General features: G+C 43.0%; 1 pseudogene; it reads right to left on the bottom strand.

Moving 5' to 3' along the window:
• Positions 1 to 2,114: 2,114 nt before the first annotated feature.
• Positions 2,115 to 2,755, bottom strand: Gm31861 (annotated as a pseudogene).
• Between the last annotated feature and the right edge of the window lie 17,915 nt (positions 2,756 to 20,670).

The raw sequence follows: 20,670 nt of genomic DNA, 5'->3' as shown, positions 1-20,670 counted from the left end.
TACCTATAATGTGTGTGTGTGTGTGTGTGTGTTTCAGCATCTTGTCAAGTACAGGCATTTACTCAAAATCTACACACAAGAGAGTTCTAAAGAAGCAATCCACGAATGTTCCAATCTTCTCTCACAGACACAGACACTTCTACTGGACCTGCCCCTTCCTATCTTTCCACAGATGGTTCCACAGACCCTGGCCAGCAAGGAAACAACCAACTCTCCTAAGGCTATACCGACATCCAGACATGCATTTTCTTAGGTTTCGCAGAGACACATTGCCCGCAAATCAGCTGGAAATAGCTGAAGATCACAACGACCCTATTCTTGCTTCACTGTCACCTCTTTCTAATTTTTCCTTTTTTAAAATTAAACCAAAATTGAGGAATGTTAGTTAGCATTTTTTCTAGGCTCTACCCCACAGTTGCCTGGCAAAAGCCAGGTGAGCCTGACTCACTATAAAAGGGGGCTGCTTTACCCCTCCTCTCTTTCTCTCTTGCTCTCTTACCCTCTCCTCCCTCTGTCCCTTCTATCCCCATTCCCCCCTTCCCATGTTCATGGCTGGCCTCTACTCTGTCTGTCTGTCTGTCTGTCTCTACTACCCCCTCAACTCCTCTGCTCATGCCCTAAATAAATTCTATTCCTTACTGTACTCATTGTGTGGCTGGTACCTCATGGGGAAGGACACCTTAGCATGGACCCTCAGGGGGACCTCCTTCTATCTCACCATACCACGTCTGTACCAAACATATCCATGGTTTCCTTTTCTTTTTTATAAAACACAACAGGTACAGTTTGGAAATACACAGCACTAGAAACTAATGTTTGGAAATTTCTTCTCATAAGAGATGTGCTACACTGTAAACAGAAAAACTGGATCTTTGCTATATCAGAAAACCTGGATGTCCTTCCTGTTGGAAAACATTAATTTGGATTTGGAATGCACTTTCCCCAAGGGCTCCTGTTTTGAGGGCTTGCTCCTCAGCTGGTTGTGTTATTGGGAGGCATGGTAGAAACTTCAGGGGCATGCTCTAATTGAAGGCAGTAGGTTATAGGGTGTGTTCTGGAGACATGGGCAGGGGATGTGATTCCTCCTCCTCCTCCTCCTCCTCCTCCTCCTGCTTCTGCCCCCTCTCTCTCTCATTCTTCCTCTCCTCCCTGGATACCGTCAAGTGACCAGCTATGTCCTATTAAACACTCCTTACCATGATGCTTGCCTTCACATAAAACGAAAACGCTAAGTGACCATGAACTAAAACTAGGAACTGTCATAATCTTCCCTTTTTAAGGTTGCTTATTCCAAGCATTTTGTTATAGCAACAGAAAACTGACTAACATGGAAGCTTTTCCAACTCCCTATGTGTTTTGTTTTATGTAGAACACTACAAAATAGAATTTATTATCAAAGTATATCCTTGATGAGCAGTGTCCTAGAGAGTGTGTTTGTGTGTGAAATCCACATTTTATCAGCTCTACTAAAGGGAAGTCTCTCTACTCTGTATGGATGAATGATATTCTAAAATTATTATCATATACAAGTCAATTGAAGAACATATCAAAATAAAGGACAAACTGTTTGTGATATGCTAGGTTTCTTTAATTAAAAAATTGTATTTACTTAGAAGCACTTAGAATGTCAACAAAATAGCTGCATTTTTTTTGCAATTACAGAGTGGTATTCAGTTAACAGAACTATAATTATCTTCGTATAAGCAGCATTATTGACTACTGAAGGTGAAAAAAACCAAAAATAAAACCAAACCAAACCAAACCAAACCAAAACAAAAACTAAATTACTGTCCCCATATATAACTAATTTGTGCTATGCACCAACAAGAACCTGCTTTAAATTTCCATGCCAATTTACAACCCCCAGACTGTACCAGGCAAGTTTAGTGGCTATTGAAAATACCACCAGGACAGGGCTATCTAAAGACACATTCAGTAGTGTGTTAACTATACAAAAAAAGACACTGTACAGTTTAAAAGCAAATCCTACACAGCCTTACATTTCAATTTTTTTTTTTCGTTAAAAGGAGTGAGTTGTGTACGGGGGTGGGGTGGGGGCTAGATGCTTTATAGACAAGAAAAAAACCTACACTAAAACCAACATATTCATCATCTTATTCATCATCTTTGTCTTCCTCTTCTTCCTTCTCTTCCTCATCCTCTTCATCCTCCTCATCTTCCTCTTCATTCTTTCCTTGCTCTTTTCAGCCTTGACCACCCCACTTCTTCACTGCATGGGGTTTTCCTTTAGGTTGTAGGCAGCAATATCCTTCTTGTATTTCTCCTTCAGTTTGGAGCCTCTTCCTTATAGGGCTGCTTGTCATCTGCTGTAGTGTTGTTCCACATCTCTCCTAGTTTCTTTGCAACATCACCAACAGATAAGCTAGGATGCTTGCCTTTGATTTTTGGGCAGTACTCAGAACAGAACAAGAAGAAGGCCGAAGGAGGCATCTTGGGAGCACTCGGGTCCTTGGTCCTTGAACTTCTTTTTGGTCTCCCCTTTGCAGCAGCATGGGGAGTTGTAGGTTTTCATTTCCCTTTCACAGCGAGCCTTGTCAGCTTTTGCCATATCTTCAAATTCCCCCTTTTCTTTAGCAGGCATGGTCTTCCACCTCTCTGAGCACTTCTCGGAGAACTCTAAGGAGTTGACAGAAGCATCTTGGTGCTTCTCCTTGGGCTCCTCCCTGAAAGTTTGCGAAAAGAATGCATATGAGGACATTTTGCCTCTTGGCTTATTAAGATCTTCTTTGCCCATGTTTAGTTGATTTTCTTCCACCAGGCACAGAGTCGCCAGGTGACCATCTGGCTCTCACTTGCCCCGGGGCTGTCTCTATGGAGATCAATGTACTGCAATCGGTATGTTAGTTTTTTAATGCATAACTTGTTATAGTTACTTTTTGAGGGAATCATTCACTATTGTATCTACCTATGTATATATTTTCAGTGAAGGTCACAAAACCTAAATTGACTCCTAGTTTGCACATAGAGTTTGTCAGACCTTCAATAGGACCACACAAGTTATGACAGGGTGTACCAGATCCGTGTTCAGGGGAGAGACGAAAGATGTGTGGTACTTGCTACCAGAGATCCCACCAGGGACAGACACAGACAGGAAAGGGCACAGTGGATATGGGACAACAGAGAGAGGACAGCTTACATAGCAGGTTCCCTCTTCAGTGACAGATAATAACTAAGTCTCCCCGCTCTCACTCTGCCCCCACAGGACAAAAATAAATGTAAAAACAAAACTTCTTGAGTTGCTTTAAATGTGAAAATACCGAAGCTTCTTTGGCCTGGACAAGTTTTCACTGGTGGGAGTGCAATGGGCTTTTGTTTGCTTGTTTTAACTTTTCAAAACAATCATTTATTATTTAAGTAAGGTGGTCATATGTTCCTAATATTTAAGCTGTTTTTTTAAGAAACTAACAAAGGCTCAATGCAATTTCTCTCCTATACTTTCCACTTCAGAGACAGAGACAGAGACAGAGTCAGAGAGACAGAATGTCAGAGACAGAGAGTGGAGAGCACTGAAATAAGGTTTGGGGAACTGAATCTAGAGAGGCTGGGGAAATAAGAGAGCCATATGAAGGGAGCTTGAAGTTATCTGTCAAGATAGACATTCCGTCCGTTAGGTGATCCCTTCCCACCTGGAACTGTGACTGCAGGCCATCAGGATTTCCTGTACCAGAGTGGTTTTTTACCTTTTATTTCTGGGAACCCTGGCATTCTTCCAAGTGCCGATTAGAAACTGGAGTACCACTGCTGCGTCAGGTATCTGTTCTTGCCTCCTGACATAGCCCAAGACCTGCACTCCCCTTGGAAGGAAAGAGGACTCTGCCAGAGAAGTGGCTCTTCCCTGCTTGCTCTTTCCTTCCTATCTGTGTTGCATGCCAGGCTCCCAGCGGTCTCCCATTTGCAGTCCCTACCTACCCTGGCCTTCCTGGGTTGACTCTAACTCCTCACTCGGGCACTGGCTTATTTATTTATTCATTTTGCCGTCTCTGCTGGAAAGCAATATTCCAAATGGAGTGCTTAGTTCACTGACATAGGGCTGGAGGAGGACATGCTCACAGATAATTTGTTTGTGTTCCTCGGAGAGTGCAGCCTCTGCTACCTCCCAAAGGTGCCCTCAGAACCTACAGTCTGTCTAGTGTGGCTACTGAATTGTGACATGACAGATCACTTCACACATGAGCATCTGCATGAGCAGAGTTCCAGAGAACAATAGCAAGCAGTAAAGGGAAGCTGGAAGCCATAAAGAATTCGCTTCTGGCAAAGTGTGTGCCATTCCCTGACTGTCTGCAGAAATGAAGGTAATAATAACCTTTCCTTGGGTTTCAGAACCATCTATCTTTGAGGATCAGATCCTCACCTGGAGAATTCCATCTGCCAGCTCTTACCAAGTATGTGTTTATTGGAGATAGATATTTATTGCTGAAGGGGTCTGTTAATCAAAAGACCGTTCCCAAACAATTTAGCAAGGCATGGCCTACATTGTTATCAATTTGAGACTAACTTGTTCTATATCTTGATGAGTGTTTAAGATACAAATTATTATAATTAGCTAGGAAACTGTAAAACCTGAGTAGCAATGACAGAGGAAGTGGCCCAAGGGCCATGTCTGCACAATACTTGGAGCTAAGTAAGCCTTTTATATGAGTTTGGCCTTTAAAACCCTTAAGGAATAGATGATTGCCACTTCATATATAAAATATCTGGGAACATATACTAAGGTTAAAGTTACTCATTTCACTATAGGACCATGGGAAAGCTCGAGGCTAGAGAGATACCTCAGGCCTTAAGTACTTGCTGCTGCTCTTCTAGGAGACCCAAGTTTGGTTCCTAGTACCAATGTCAGGTGGCACAAAATTGTCTGTGACTATAGCTCTAGTGGGTTCTATCCCCTCTCTGGCTACCTTGGACATCCATATGTATCAGCATATGCATGCATTCCCACACACAAACATATACATAAATAAAATAAAGTAAATATGTTTTAAGATAGAAAAGCTTGTACTAAAACTTGAAAAAACATAATGAATGCAAAGGGGAAAAAGCATAAGCCATATCCCCCAGGATTAATACATTTTTAAAATCTCAATAAAAGCATAGCCTGGTGGGATTAATGTAGGCTTTACTAGACCAAAGCGATGTTTTTGCAAAATCTCCCAGCACTCCAGAACAACAAGTTACATCACAAAGTACAGTAGAAGGTCAGGTGTGGTGATACACACCTGCAGTCCCAGCACTTAAGACACAGAGGTGGAAGGGTTGCAAGTTCGAGACCAGCCTCATCTGCATAGAAAGGTCCAGGCCAATGTTGTATACAAGTCCCTATCTCACAAAACAGACAACAAGAATGCAGTGGAGACAGTTACACATGCCTTTGTAGTGGGGCTGTACTCGGAATTCTCTGAGGCAACACCATCCATACTCTACCTAGGCATTTTGAGAAAGCCTTCAGCTATGAAAGGTTTAGCTGACAGTAAGAGACACAGAAGAGGTGAGTCAGAGGGACAAGAGGGTCAATGGGCTCAGATCACCTCAAAATCTACCCCATAGCTTACAGACCCTGATTTGAAGACCTGGGCAGACAGCAGGCGTGGTACAGAATCTACTTGGTGATTTTTAGGACACGTCTATAAAACAAAGCAAAGTCCTTTTGTTTGGAGTTTGACTTTGTGCAATTTGTGCAGATCTTCCCTGGGTGTTCAACACTTTCCAGATCCTGGCATGAGTCTGCCTGCTGTTTTGTATTTGTTAGTATATTGTCTATTCCTTTAAATTTCCTTCTGGGTTCATTTTAACATACAATTTGAAAACTACATAGAGGAATTGCTGTTCAAAAGTCACTTGAAACTAAAAGTTGAGCAATTGAAATACGCTTGAATTACATCTATTTATTTATCATTTATCTACCATCTATCTTTATCTCATCTATCTTTATCTACCTATCTATCTACCTATAGCTATCTATCTATCTATCTATCTATCTATCTATCTATCTATCTATCTATCTATCTATCTGATGCTCATACTATGGTGCCCTGTAAAGAACAATCTATAGAAGTCTATTCTTTCCTGCTACCGTGTGATTCTCAGGGATGGAAATCAGGCCCTCTGGTTGGTCAGCAAGCACTTTTGCCTTCTAAGCCATATCAACAGTTCCCACTGTATTTTTTTAACCTAATGAATTCCCTAATTCATTAAAAGCCATTGCTTTTTGAGGGCTCAGCTTTGACACCCAGAGGCTGTGCTAGGAAGTCTGAGAGTATAGTTGTCCTTGTGTTTACTCATAGCTCTCAGGTTGTTAGGAGCCCAGTTCTTCACAAGCTTCCTTGTTTCTGATTTCGCTGGATTTTAGAGTTCAGCCTATGGAATCAGCTTTCACTGCTAGCCCCCATTATATGCTACCAATGCTCCTAAAAATTTTTACTAATGACCCCACTGGAGCTACAAACATGCAATCAAGAAAGAACCACAGAGCCCTTGTGTGAACCACAAAACAAATATGCATCCCGTCTATTAAAGGAGACAAATGTCAAGGTTTCACCTTATTTACTGGAAAGATCAGAACCCCGAAGGGAAATGAGGCCAGATCCAGCCAACAGTTTCCATTAGGTAAAAATAATTAACCCCAGCCCCTGTCTTCAGTGAAAGCAAAACTTGAAGAAGATGCCAAGAGCTGAAATAAGACTCTGGACACAATCCAGAAGAAAGATGGAGCCCTTGCTGTGTGGTGACCCCAGGTGTCCAGCCTATGCCTGTAACAAGAGGTAAATACTTAAAGGCATCGCCTCCCAAAACTGCCTTGATCAGGAACAGAGTGAAGGGAGTGCCAGAAAAGAAACCAGCAACAAAAGAATTGCAACCGTGGATGCTGAGAGCATTGGCATTTCTGGTTGGCAGGGACTGCGTGCCTGCTGTGAGTAGGAGGGGGTTCTGCCATCCTTCCTGGCTTCCCTGCAGCCTTCCTTGCTCCTCCCCCCAGCAGGGGAGATCACGATGGAGATAATCAATAGCAGGCAGCGCCTGGCAGGTGGCCTCCAGGCAGGTCTTGCCCATTCTGCCCAAATGACAGCAGGTATCAGCTCTGGTGGCCCAGGTCTGATGGTTATGTCATCCATCCCAGACTCTGATATGTGTCCTCATGGGTAACAGTGAGATTCACGCATTTGCTATATTGCCTGGGCTCAGGGAGGAAAGTCGTTCCACCACCCATTCCTCAGAGGCCTTTACTGATAGAAAGCAGAAAGGCTTGGTAAACTGACAAGATGAATGGCTGTTAGGATGAAAGTTCCCCCTATACATGCTCTCATCCTCCATTCTAAGATCTGCTAGCTGGGATGTCACCTAGCTGCCGTCACTGGTATTTGTAAGGTGGGTGGCCTATACAGAGAGGAGTCAGATGAAGAGTATGGCCAGTGAGACACATTTTGGAGATACCTCTGGAGGCTTCAGACCCACCCCTGCCAGGACTGACTGGACACATGGTATTTACTGCACATCTCTGGACCTCAGTTCTTTCTGTGTTTGTAAGCTGGGGCCCAAATCCTGAAAGCTCTGTCATTATGTTACTGATCACATGTGCACAGGCCTGTGAACCTCTGGTACTGAATATCACCATTATCATTGCCTACTGATTTGCATTATATTCCTTTTGATTAAATGAGAAGAGAAAGTGCCTGAGATAAATTGCTAAACTAGAGGTAGCATCGCTTTCTACCTTTTGCATGCAACAATGCCATATGCTAAGTCCCAGCTCTGATGTTCCTGATATCCTGTCCATATACTCTTCAGAGCAATAGTGTATTGCTTAAATAGCACATCTTAGAACAGAGCTGCATATGGATCAACTTATGGATCATTTTGATCACTAGATTGCTACTTATACCAGTCTAAGTTACATTACATGACATATAATATGACAGTAGATAGATAGATAGACATACATATATATATATGTGTGTATATATGCACAGACATAAGTACATGTACATAAATATATACATACACACACACACACACATATATATATATATGTATATATATATATATTACAGCATTTGTTTCTAACCTGATCTCCTCTCTTTGCTATGGGCAGGGTCCATGCTCACTGACTCTGGTCACTAAGTGAGCATCAGCAAGGAAAGCAAGTCTCACTGTCTTGGCATTATTTTAAAATAGTAACCAGAGCTGTCTCACACCCGAGAGGTTGAGAAGTCAATAGTTGCTCGGTCCTTGGGGCTGCTGCCTCAGCTGCTGAAGAAGTCTCACAATGGATAGGCCAACAACCTTGTAATTGCTCAGTCCACAAGACTGGGTGCTTCAGCAGGGCCAACCTGGGGCTGAAGAATGGGAGGAGCCTCTCGTCCTTGATCAGTGTTGAAGTCTGGAAACACTGCACTTACTATCAGCAAAGGAAGCAACAGCAACAGCAACAACAACAACAACAGGGTAAATCAACTTCTGTATCCTGGATCATGGGCCACAGGACCAGCCCCGCTCTGCTCTCTTGTCTTTCCGCTTCTGTCCTTTAGATCAACCAAGAGAAGAGATGGTTTTTCAATCTCACGATCTTTCTGAAGACTGGAGGCAAGACTTGCTGGTTTACTAATACTTTAAAAAGTTGATTAAGAGAGAGAGAGAGTTGTAAAACTCTCTCCAGTCCCCACACTACCATCCCCCCTTCCCCCACCTCCTGTGGCCACCAGAGGACACCACAGCCAACAGCTAAGGGGAGGGCCTAGAGCCCAGCAGGCCTCAGCCTAATATACATCCCTGTGCATTCTGATCAGTGGACCCAGAGCTGTACAAGTTATTACATGTACTGTGGATCATCACCCTGCAATAAACTGACATTTTCTAATAAATCCCATGAAGTTTCTCATCAGGCATATTAGCCAAACCCCAACCAACAGGTTGAGTTTAATTAATCTTTCTTGGAGTTCCTAAGATAGGTCTGAGCCAGAATAGACTAGTGTTCAGGCTTCTCCATCCAGAGTTAGTTAGTTAGAGTTAGTTAGGCATTCAAAGTAATAGCACCTCAGATCATTTCGATTCTTAAGTTTATATGTAATGAACTTCTATATCTTAACCAACTCTGGCTAATTTTGGCATAAAACAGCATTTTCTGGGAAACAGTCCAATAGGACTCAGAAAAGCCTTAGGTTTTAATAAACAAGCAGAGTATTTTTATTCAAACGCAGGCTTCATTGTATGTAGGCGATTTGAATGGAATCATGACATACCTGCTCCAGCCACTGTGGCTTGGACTTTTTTCCTTACCCCCCCTCCTTTTTTTTTTCTTGTCTGATGTTGAATTTCTTTCAGAACCTACATCGGATTCTTTCGACTACCTAAATTGTGCTGAATTTTGGCCTTTTGAAGACAGATTTGATTTTCTTAGAAAATCATTTGCAATCATGTCTACTGAATGAGATGACTGTATCAAGTTGAGTGATACATTCTTCAGTAATGATTTTTTTTTGTTGTTCAAGTCTCTTTTGTGGCAGAGAGGAGACTGTAGGAGTAGGAAGGACTCATTATTATTTGTTAAGAATGCAGAGTCTGGTGACTGCTGCCTGTGAGTGTATAGGTGTGGCCCCCTAAGCCCCCAGGAGCCATCAGCTGCCAATGATTCTTCAGCAAAAGATTCTTCCCATTACCTGAGAAGTTCTTCTTGTCTTTGCCTGGTGAACTGCTAGGGGGTCGATGGTAATTGGTTATGGATTAGTGGGAAATCTTTAGCCTATAATGACTAGACCTTCAGAAGAAAGAATAGATTTTGGAGTTAGTTTTGGGGTCCATAGAAATGGATCCATGGGTGCTAGATAAAGGTGTAATCGAGGAAAATTACTATAAATTTAAATTTTATTAAACAAATTGTTTTTCTATTTGTTTATTTTTAAGGCTCAGGCTGGCTTCAAACTCTTGCTCTTCCCCCATCTATCTCCTGAGTTCTGGCGTTCACAGGTGGGCTCTACTATACTTGACTAAAGGAGACCAACTTAACCATAAGCTGAGGGAATTATAAAGAAAACCAGTGCATCCTGGGAGTGTGATGTTTTGGGAATTTGGCTATGGCAGAGAGGATTCCAGAATAACAGGGACATGTGTTCAGGTCCTGGCCTTCCCATGAGTCCTTAAGTGAGTTAGATGACGTTCCTGCAGCCAGCTAAGCAATCCACAAAGCAGAGAGGATCGTACCTCTCTCATGGGTGGTTGTGTGGATGGATGACCTACTTTCCTGTGTTAGGACTCAGGAAAATGCTTACTGCGTACTAATAGGTAGTAATGCTGCCTTTTGGAAATGACGGCACATGGTAATTGACTTTGTAGTCCATGCTTTAGCAAGACACAACGAGAATTTAGGCAATGCTCTGTTTCATACACCAGACACAGCAGATCACCTGCACAGGAAGCCACACACAAACAAAGGCAGGATGTCTAAAATTCTATGCAGTCTCTGTCAATAAAAACATGTCTAAAGTGTGGCAAGCATGCAGAGACAAGAAAAGGCATTGCTTCCTGTGGGAGTGCCCCTGCCATCTTTCTTTGGCTTCTATGCTCTCTGGCATCCCACGGCTTCTGCTGCTGAGTTCACTGATGGCTCCACCCACCCCTGTTGCCAGACCCTGGTTTATGATTCAGTGTCAAATGTGGGCAGGTAACTCACAGGACCCAGCAGAGCCCCTGCTTCCCACAGCGTGTTCAAGCCCACAGGATGTTAAAAGACTTACAGTGTTAATCCCTTCCTGCTGGGGGCTTCTGAATCTCAATGAAGACTTAAGCAGATGTGCATTATTTGTAACTTTGCTATGGCAACTCATTTTTAAAAAGATTTATGTATTTTACAGATATGAGTACTTTGTCTGCATATACATCTGTACACCAGAAGACAGCATCAGACAGTTGTGAACTGCTATGCATGTAAGTGATGGGAATTGAACTCAGGACCTTTGGAAGAGTAGGGAGTACTCTTAAGCACTGAGCCATCTCTCCAGCCCTGGCAACTCATTTTCAATGTGAAATCATTCTCGTTAGTGTTCCAGTTTGGGCACAACTTGTGGTAGTTGCTCTCCTTATTGCCATAGTACTCGACAAGAAACAATTTAAAGGCTTACAGTTTGAGGGGATACAGTCCATCGTGGCCAGAAAGACATGGTGACAGCAGTGTGAGGCAGCTGGTCATGCTGCATCTGTGGTCAGGGAGGAGAAAGTAGAGAAGAAATAAGGCCTGATTATAAAGGCTCCAAATCTGACCCAAGGAACTCTCTAGTGAGGTTTTACCCCATAAAATTCCCATAACTTCTCCAAAGAGCATCACCATGGGGTTCTGAAATGCTCAAACACGTGGGGGACATCTCACAGTCAAACCACAGGACCCACAAATCGTAATTATCTGATACCTTTGGATGGGATCTATCCTGAGATGTACCCATAGACCTTCAGGTAGTATCTTTCTTTCCCATACCTCTAGTCACTGAACATTGCAGCTAGCTTCTTCCAACAGATAGATGTTCCAGTAGATATATGCCGTACTGATGGGAACTGGCCCTAGTCCAATTTCTCAGGTCTGTCAAGAAGTGCTCTGGGTGAAACCTGTTGAATGGCCATTCTATCTTTGAATCTCACGAGTTTGTGATAGAAACAACCCACCCACCTCCCTTTTCACCATTTACTGGACATGGGGCTTTTTTTTCCTTTCAGTTGCCAAGTATGCTGGTTGGTTTTAACTGTCAACTTGACGTAACCTAGAACCATCTGGGAAAAGAATCTAAATTGAGGAATTGTCTAGACTAGGGTAGCCAGAGGAATGTATGTGGGGGTATGTCTTGATGCTAACTGAGGTGGGAAGACCCACCAAGTAGGTGGGTGGTACCATTTCATGGGCTGCATCGTTAATGTACAAGAGTAAAGAAAGCCAGCTGAGCATAAGCAAGCAGGCACAGCACCATACATGTTACTCTGTGTTCTTGTACACAGATGAATATGACTAGCATCTTGAGTTCCTGACTTGCCTTCCCCAAAATGGTGGCCAGTAGCCAGGAATTGAAAGCCAAATAAAACCCTTCTCTCTCCTAAGCTGCTTTTTTGGTCAGGGCAACTATCTTGATGACAAATTGAAACTAGGACACCAGAAATCATTGTGTCACAGTCAGTTCACACTGCTGCACCTTTTGATGGTAAGGGGATCAGGCCTGGAAATGGAGAATCTGCTGCAGAAGAGTGAAAGGTGCTATGGGGCCTGACACTTAGGGTGCACTGTGTGTGTGTGTGTGTGTGTGTGTGTGTGTGTGTGTGTGTGTGTGTAAGTAAGAGAGAGACAGAGAGAGAAAGAGAGACAGAGACAGAGAGAAGGGGGGAGGCTCGCAGCAGCTTCCTGTCCACATGGCAGGCAGTGGGCTGCTGCAGGGCATGTAGGGACAATGCTGTTATATCTACTGATGAGTCAAGGATAGGAAATCCTCCAGGCTGTGTCCAGGGGGCTTCTCTTCTCTAGATTATGTAGCTGCTCTAGCTTGCTTTCTGTTGCTGTGAAGGCCAAATGCAACTGAGAGAAGAGGGATGACTTCATCTGCAGATTACTCTCCATCACCGAGGAAAGCCAACGCTGGAGCTCAGAGCAGGAAACAAGAGGGAAGAGCTGAGGCAGAGACCATGGAAGGATGCTGCTTACTGGCCTGGTTCCCCTGGCCTGTCCAGCTAGCTTTAAACCAGAAAGTTCTGGACCACCTGCTTAGGAATGATACTGCCCACAGTGGGCTGGGCCCTTCTACACCAACAAGCAATTAAAAATAAACCTCACAAATGTGGCCACAGGCCAATCGGATCTAGGCAGTTCTTCAACTGAGATTCTTCAGAGGTGACTACATTTCTGTCAAGATGGCAGCTGATACTAAATATAGTAGTTACCTTGGCTAGGCTTGGTTCCCCTCCTCCTCTTCCTCCTCTTCCTCCCCTTCCTTCTACTCCTTGTTATGAGTCTTCGTGGGCATGAAAATGAAATGATAAAAGTAGGCAAGCAAAGTATTGTCTGTTTACTTCCATGTTATAATGTGATTTTTTTCTTTTTTGTATAAAATTTGTCTCCTAGGAGGCAGGGGCCATGGCTTAGTGGTTATGAGTGTTTGCTGTTCTTACAGGGGACATGAATTCTGTTCCTAGCACCCATGTCCAACAGTTCACAACTGGCTGTAACTCCAGTTACTTACACACACACACACACACACACACACACACACACACACTCTCTCTCTCTCTCTCTCTCTCTCTCTCTCTCTCTCTCTCACACACACACACACACACACACACACACACACACACACACACACACACACAATAGGCCAGATAGTCATGGTTCATGCCTTTAATCCTAGTACTTGAGAGGCAGAGGCAGGAAAACGTCAGTGAGTTAGAGGCTAGTCTGGTCTATCTGGTCTATAGCCAGGGCTACATAGAGAAACCCTGTCTCAAAAAAGAAATAGAAAAATAAAAGTGGAGCGGAGAGGAGAGGAGAGAAAGAAAAGGGAAAGAAAAAAGAAAGACAAAGAAAGGAAGGAAGGAAGGAAAGAAAAGAAAAGAAAAAATAAATCTTTAAAAACATTTTTGTTTCCGTATGTTGATGCAAAGTTTCAACATACACCTGTTATTCCTGGTGGGAACCTGCTGGAGCCTCTGGATTCCTGGCCTTTTGTTCACAAAACTGAAGCAAAGGCTTCCACTTATTGCAACAATAACAGGGGAACTTTGTGCAGAACAAACAATGAGGAGAAGAAGGAATCTATCATCAAGACTGGTAACTAGCCACATGAGGGAACGCGCTGAAGGCCCTGTGCAGTGTGCTTCTTTCTGTGGAGTTCAAGAGGAGGAGTTTGGCTGCTAGGTTCTGTACTGAGGAGACTTCTCTATTTTGATTGACAGCCTGGGTTATATAATTCTTTTCTATTGCACACATCCTTTCACATAATGTATCTAATTTTAATTATATACACACCTGTTGGTGATTGGTCTGGTGCTGCTGTGTATTCAAATGCTAAGTATTGCCCCTCCCGGAGACCTTGTTGCCCCTAGATGAGCAAATTCTCATGTACACCAGTGTTTGATATACAAATTAGCTCCTCCATTTGAAACTATTGGTTAAGCAAAAATGCCTACAGGCAATTTTTGGAAGGAATAGAGGTGGGTAGGTTTTCACTTAACTGGCTGAGGGTTGCAGCAAGGGACTGCTAAAAGAAGAAGAGGAAGAGGAAGAGGAAGGAGGAGGAGAAGGAGAAGAAGAGGAAGAGGAAGAAGGAGAAGGAGAAGAAGAAGAAGGAGAAGGAGAAGAAGAAGAGGAAGGAGAAGAAGAAAGCGCCACCTATAGGGTTGCAGACTCCTTCAGCTCTTGGGTACTTTCTCTAGCTCCTATATTGGGGGCCCTGTGTTCCATCCTATAAATAATGGTGAGCATCCACTTCTGTATTTGCTAGGCACTGGCAAAGCCTCACAGGAGACAGCTATATCAGGGTCCCTTCAGCAAAATCTTGCTGACATATGCAATAGTGTCTGCGTTTGGTGGCTGATTATGGGATGGACACCCGGATGGGTCAGTCTCTGGATGGTCCTTTCTTTCGTCTTAGCTCCAAACTTTGTCTCTGCAACTCCTTCCATGGATATTTTATTCCGTATTCTAGGGAGGAATGAAATATCCACGCATTGATCTTCCTTCTTAATTTTCTTGTGTTTTGGAAGTTGTATCTTGGGTATTCTAGATTTCTGGGCTAATATCAATATGAACTAATCAGTACCCCCAGAGCTTATGTCTCTAGCTGCATATATAGCAGAAGATGGCCTATTTGGCCATCATTGGGAAGAGAAGCCCCTTGGTCTAGCAAACTTTATATGCCTGTACAGGGGAACACCAGGGCCAGGAGGTAGGAGTGAATGAGTAGGAGAGCAGGTCGGGGGGGTGCATATAGGACTTTTGGGATGGCATTTGAAATGTAAAGGAGAAGGAGGAGGAGGAGAAGGAGAAGGAGAAGAAGGAGAAGAAGGAGAAGGAGAAGAAGAAGGAGAAGAAGAAGAAGAAGAAGAAGAAGAAGAAGAAGAAGAAGAAGAAGAAGAAGAAGAGGAAGAGGAAGAGGAAGAGGAAGAGGAAGAGGAAGAGGAAGAAGAAGAAGAAGAAGAAGAGGAAGAAGAAGAAGAAGAAGAAGAAGAAGAAGAAGAAGAAGAAGAAGAAGAAGAAGAAGAAGGAGAGGAAGAAGAGGAAGAAGAAGAGGAAGAGTGAGAAAGAGCAGGAGCACAAAGGAGGAGGAGACAGGGGGATCAGGAGGTCTCCAATAGCCATGATGGAGCAGCAGCACATGCCCAAGTGAAATGCCCTCCTAGGACACCAGACTGCTGGAGCGGAAATAACCCAGGAAGAGTCAAATAGCAAGTATCTGGGGTACACTGCTGGGGAAGTTGCCAGTCTAGCTGTTAGACAAGTAGATTAGGGGTAACTCCCCAATAATGGCCAAAGTCATATAAATAAACCATAACCTGAGTCTCATTCGTTTATAAGTTAGACAAGGGTAAACTTAATTCATATTATTTTACACACAGTTGTAAATGAAATATCTTTACTATAAATGTTAGCAATAAATTTATCTGATAGCTATATTTATTTACCTTATGCTAGTACTCAGTAACTTCACAGAGAAACCAAAATGTATTTAAAGCTACATCTCAATAGCTGAGCAGTTAAATGATGTTCCTTAAATGTCTGTGCTAATCTGGCTACCTCCCAGTCTGATCCCTCAATACTCACATATTATCATTGATCTGGCTCTCCCATCCCCCTTTTTATGGCTCTAATTCCTCCATCCTGCTGGCTGATCTGAATCTCCCTCTTTCCCTTTCTCCTTCCTCTGGCTGGCAGACATCTGGCTCTGTTCTCTATTCTGCCCAGCCATTGGTTGATCAGCATTTATTGACAAGGCAGATGATAAATGGTAATAACTGTTACACAAACTTGAGACAGGAGATTTTTGGTATAAACATTATAATTCTGTGTCTGGACTGAAACAAGATATGAGGGTAGAGAAATCAGTATTTGATTGTGTAAACTTTACACAGTGTTCAAAAACATTATGCCTACATATAGCCAATGATGCATAGACATAAGTTGGCAAATAGGAGATACTTCCTAAAAGTTGATGTTTATAACACAGTTTACCGGATTGATCATGCAGCCCAAACCAATTCGGGCCAAACTGGCCCATTGCCCTCACTTTCAGGGTGTATTTTAATATAAATAGTGCATTGTTGAGGCATTTCTTAAGGAAAGAACTCGTTTCTATCATTTAAAGCAGATATCCATGTAGCCCCATGTGGGGAGCCGCCCTCACATTCACCGTTACAAGATGGCGCTGACATCCTGTGTTCTAAGTGGTAAACAAATAATCTGCGCATGTGCCAAGGGTAGTTCTTCATTCCATGTGCTCTGCCTTCCCCTTGTCGACAACTCGGCCAATGGGCTGCAGCCAATCAGGGAGCGACATGTCCTAGGCGGGGGGATAATTCTCCTTAAAAGGGACGGGGTTTTGCCATTTTCTCTCTTGCTCCTGAAGATGTAAGCAATAAAGCTTTTGCCGCAGAAGATTCCGGTTTGTTGCGTCTTTCTTGCCAGTGGAACAAAAGCTCGGGCAATAGCCCCATGCAGGTGAAGATCCCAGTTGCTAACCAATCTTAGGTACATTTTAAAGAGTGGGCATGTGCACGGTCCATGGAGATGAGGATCCCAGGCTGCGCTGGGAATGCATTGTTTTTAATGGGGAGTCCACTAGCTGTAAAGAAGTAGAGCCCCTTGCAAAGTTACTCATATTTGCCAAACTTTGGTAGAAAGTCTGGGTAATCCATTAACTCTTGTATTTTAGATCTCTTTGTTCAGCTGTGTATTTGAACTTTGGTCAAAGTGCAGAGACTTTCGGGGGTGCCCAGCCCTAGCTGATATATCTACAACACAGGGCTCAAAAACATTGAGGAAAAGAAGGACACAAGTTAGTGAGGGCTAGACAGGATGCCTACTGCATGATAGTGTCTTCATCATATAACAGGGATGCTTCACCTGTGAAATCTCAACAGGATGGCCACCTAAACAAGACTCTTATTTAAAGCACTGACTCCCTCTCTCCTTCTCCCCCTTCCCCCCTCCCTTCTTCCCCTTTCTTTCCTTCCCCTCTCTCTTTCTCTCTTCCCTCTCTCTCCTTCTCTCCCTCTCTCTGCCTCTTCTTTACTGTGTGTGTGTGTGTGTGTGTGTGTGTGCTTCATGCACATTGATGTATAGCTTAAGTATTTGATATATATCCACAAGACTGATCACTGGTTCTCAGCATTTAGCGGTTTGAATGAAGTTTTGTTTTTATGGGCTATCTGTCGCCTCCTCTCTGCTGATCTCCTGACCCCTACCTGATAATTTCACAGCACATCATGAAATCACAAACAGCCTCTGGCAGACCATGGCCCCTCCCAATAGAACCCAGGCTCCAGAGACAGCCCAGGCACCAGAGGTTTGGATATCAACTATGAGACTTTCTGTTTATATAGAAACACATGGTTGAAAATGAAGGCCATTCACCACACAAAAGATGTTTTTCTCTGGATAATTATAGAGTACAAGGCAGATTGATGCTTATCACCCAGGAGCCTTTCACAGTAGATATGTTACGGATGGGATGCAGTTTGGATAGATGATTTTTAAAAGCCAGTGCCCGTGAATGCATGATAAAATAGTGCACAATTTGCTCCATTCTGCTGTTGAACAAGCTTGTTTGAAAGCCACATCATCTCTGAATTTTCTTCATGAAAAGCTCTCTTCTGAAACAGTTGATTTATTCTCTAAGTGAAAATGAGCCCAGCATCCAAGGATCTGTTAAATGTCTTCACGTTGATCCATTCACACCCTCGGGCTCCCAGGTACTAACCCAACCCTACCCCAACGCTCCAGAAAAGCCTCATCAAGAATGATCCATCTAGTAAGTTTGTACTGTGTCTGGATGCCACAAGCATACAGTAATTGGCTGTCTGTAGTCAGCCCCCACCCCTAATCTAAAGACAAATATATCAGAAAATTCACAATAAACAAACCTAGCAGCTGGGTCTTCTATGTCCCCTTGGTTGCCTCCCTATCTTTTAGTTGGAAGCTCCAGCTCCCAGTCCCTCTTTCCTCTGTGTGTGTGTGTGTGTGTGTGTGTGTGTGTGTGTGTGTGTGTATACACATATATATAGAGAGAGTACTTGGGAGTTATTTATTTATGTATGTATGTGTTTGGTGTGTGTAGGGACATATGCATGTGCTCATCTGGGAATGAGCTAGTAAACATGTGCAGGTGTGTGGAGACCAGAGTTGATATAGGGTCTTTCTCAATCACTTGTCACCTTAGTTTTGACTTTTTAAAATATTTTTATTAGGTATTTTCCTCAATTACATTTCCAATGCTATCCCAAAAGTCCCCCATACGCTCCCCCCACACTCCCCTATCTACCCACTCCAACTTTTTGGCACTGGCATTCCCCTATACTGGGGCATATAAAGTTTGCCTGTCCAGTGGGCTTCTCTTTCCAGTGATGGCCGACTAAGCCATCTTTTGATACATATGCAGCTAGAGACACGAGCTCCGGGGTACTGGTTAGTTCATAATGTTGTTCCACCTATAGGGTTGCAGATCCCTTTAGCTCCTTGGGTACTTTCTCTAGCTCCTCCATTGGGGGCCCTGTGATTCATCCAATAGCTGACTGTGAGCATCCACTTATGTGTTTACTAGGCCCTGGCATAGTCTCACAAGAGACAGCTATAACTAGGTCCTTTCAGCAAAATCTTGCTAGTGTATGCAATGGTGTCATCATTTGGAGGCTGATTATGGGATGGATCCCTGGATATGGCAGTCTCCAGATGGTTCATCCTTTTGTCTCAGCTCCAAACTTTGTCTCTGTAACTCCTTCCATGGGTGATTTGTTCCCAATTCTAAGAAGGGGCAAAGTGTCCACACTTTGGTCTTCGTTCTTCTTGAGTTTCATGTGTTTTGCAAATGGTATCTTATATCTTGGGTTTACTAAGTTTCTGTCTACTATCCACTTATCATTGAGTACATATCATTTGAGTTCTTTTGTGATTGGGTTACCTCACTCAGGATGATGCCCTCCAGGTCCAACCATTTGCCTAGGACTTTCATAAATTCATTCTTTTTAATAGTTGAGTAGTACTCCATTGTGTAAATGTATGACATTTTTTGTACCCATTCCTCTGTTGAGGGGCATCTAGGTTCTTTCCAGCTTCTGGCTATTATAAATAAGGCTGCTATGAACATAGTGGAGCATGTGTCCTTCTTACCGATTGGTTTATCTTCTGGGTATATGCCCAGGAGAGATATTGTGGGATCCTCTGGTAGTACTATGTCCAATATTCTGAGGAACCGCCAGACTGATTTACAGAGTGGTTGTACAAGTTAGCAATCCCACCAACAACAGAGGAGTGTTCTTCTTTCTCCACATCCTTGCCAGCATCTGCTGTCACCTGAATTTTTGATCTTAGCCATTCTGACTGGTGTGAGATGGAATCTCAGGGTTGTTTTGATTTGCATTTGATTAAGGATGCTGAACATTTTTTCAGGTGCTTCCCAGCCATTCAGTATTCCTCAGGTGAGAATCCTTTGTTCAATTCTGAGCCCCATTTTTAATGGGGTTATTTGATTTTCTGGAGTCCATATTCTTGAGTTCTTTATATATATATTGGATATTAGTCACTTATCTGATTTAGGATAGGTAAAGATCCTTTCCCAATCTGTTGATGGCCTTTTTGTCTTATTGACGGTGTCTTTTGCCTTACAAAAGCTTTGCAGTTTCATGAGGTCCCATTTGTCAATTCTCGATCTTAGAGGCAAGGCCATTGCTGTTCTATTCAGGAATAACTCCCCTGTGCCCATATCTTCGAGGCTTTTCCCCACTTTCTCCTCTATAAGTTTCAGTGTCTCTGGTTTTATGTGGAGTTCCTTAATCCACTTAGATTTGACCTTAGTACAAGGAGATAGGAATGGATCAATTCGAATTCTTCTACATGATAACCACCAGTTGTGCCAGCACCATTTGTTGAAAATGCTGTCTTTTTTCCACTGGATGGTTTTAACTCCCTTGTCGAAGATCAAGTGACCATAGGTGTGTAGGTTCATTTCTAGGTCTTCAATTCTATTCCATTGGTCTACTTGTCTGTCACTATACCAGTACCATGCAGTTTTTAATCACAATTGCTCTGTAGTAAAGCTTTAGGTCAGGCATGGTGATTCCACCAGAGGTTCTTTTATCCTTGAGAAGATTTTTTGCTATCCTAGGTTTTCTGTTATTCCAGATGAATTTGCAGATTGCTCTTTCTAATTCGTTGAAGAATTGAAGTGGAATTTTGCTTGGGATTGCATTGAATCTGTAGATTGCTTTTGCCAAGATAGCCATTTTTACAATGTGGATTCTGCCAATCCATGAGCATGGGAGATCTTTCCATCTTCTAAGATCTTCTTAAATTTCTTTCTTCACAGACTTGAAGTTCTTATGATACAGATCTTTCACTTCCTTAGTTAGAATCATGCCAAGGTATTTTATATTATTTGTGACTATTGAGATGGGTGTTGTTTCCCCAATTTCTTTCTCAGCCTGTTT

This window comes from Mus musculus, chromosome 6 (genome assembly GCF_000001635.26).
Source record: "Mus musculus strain C57BL/6J chromosome 6, GRCm38.p6 C57BL/6J".
In the NCBI taxonomy this organism is placed as follows: domain Eukaryota; kingdom Metazoa; phylum Chordata; class Mammalia; order Rodentia; family Muridae; genus Mus; species Mus musculus.
This window is presented reverse-complemented; position numbering and strand designations above follow the sequence as displayed.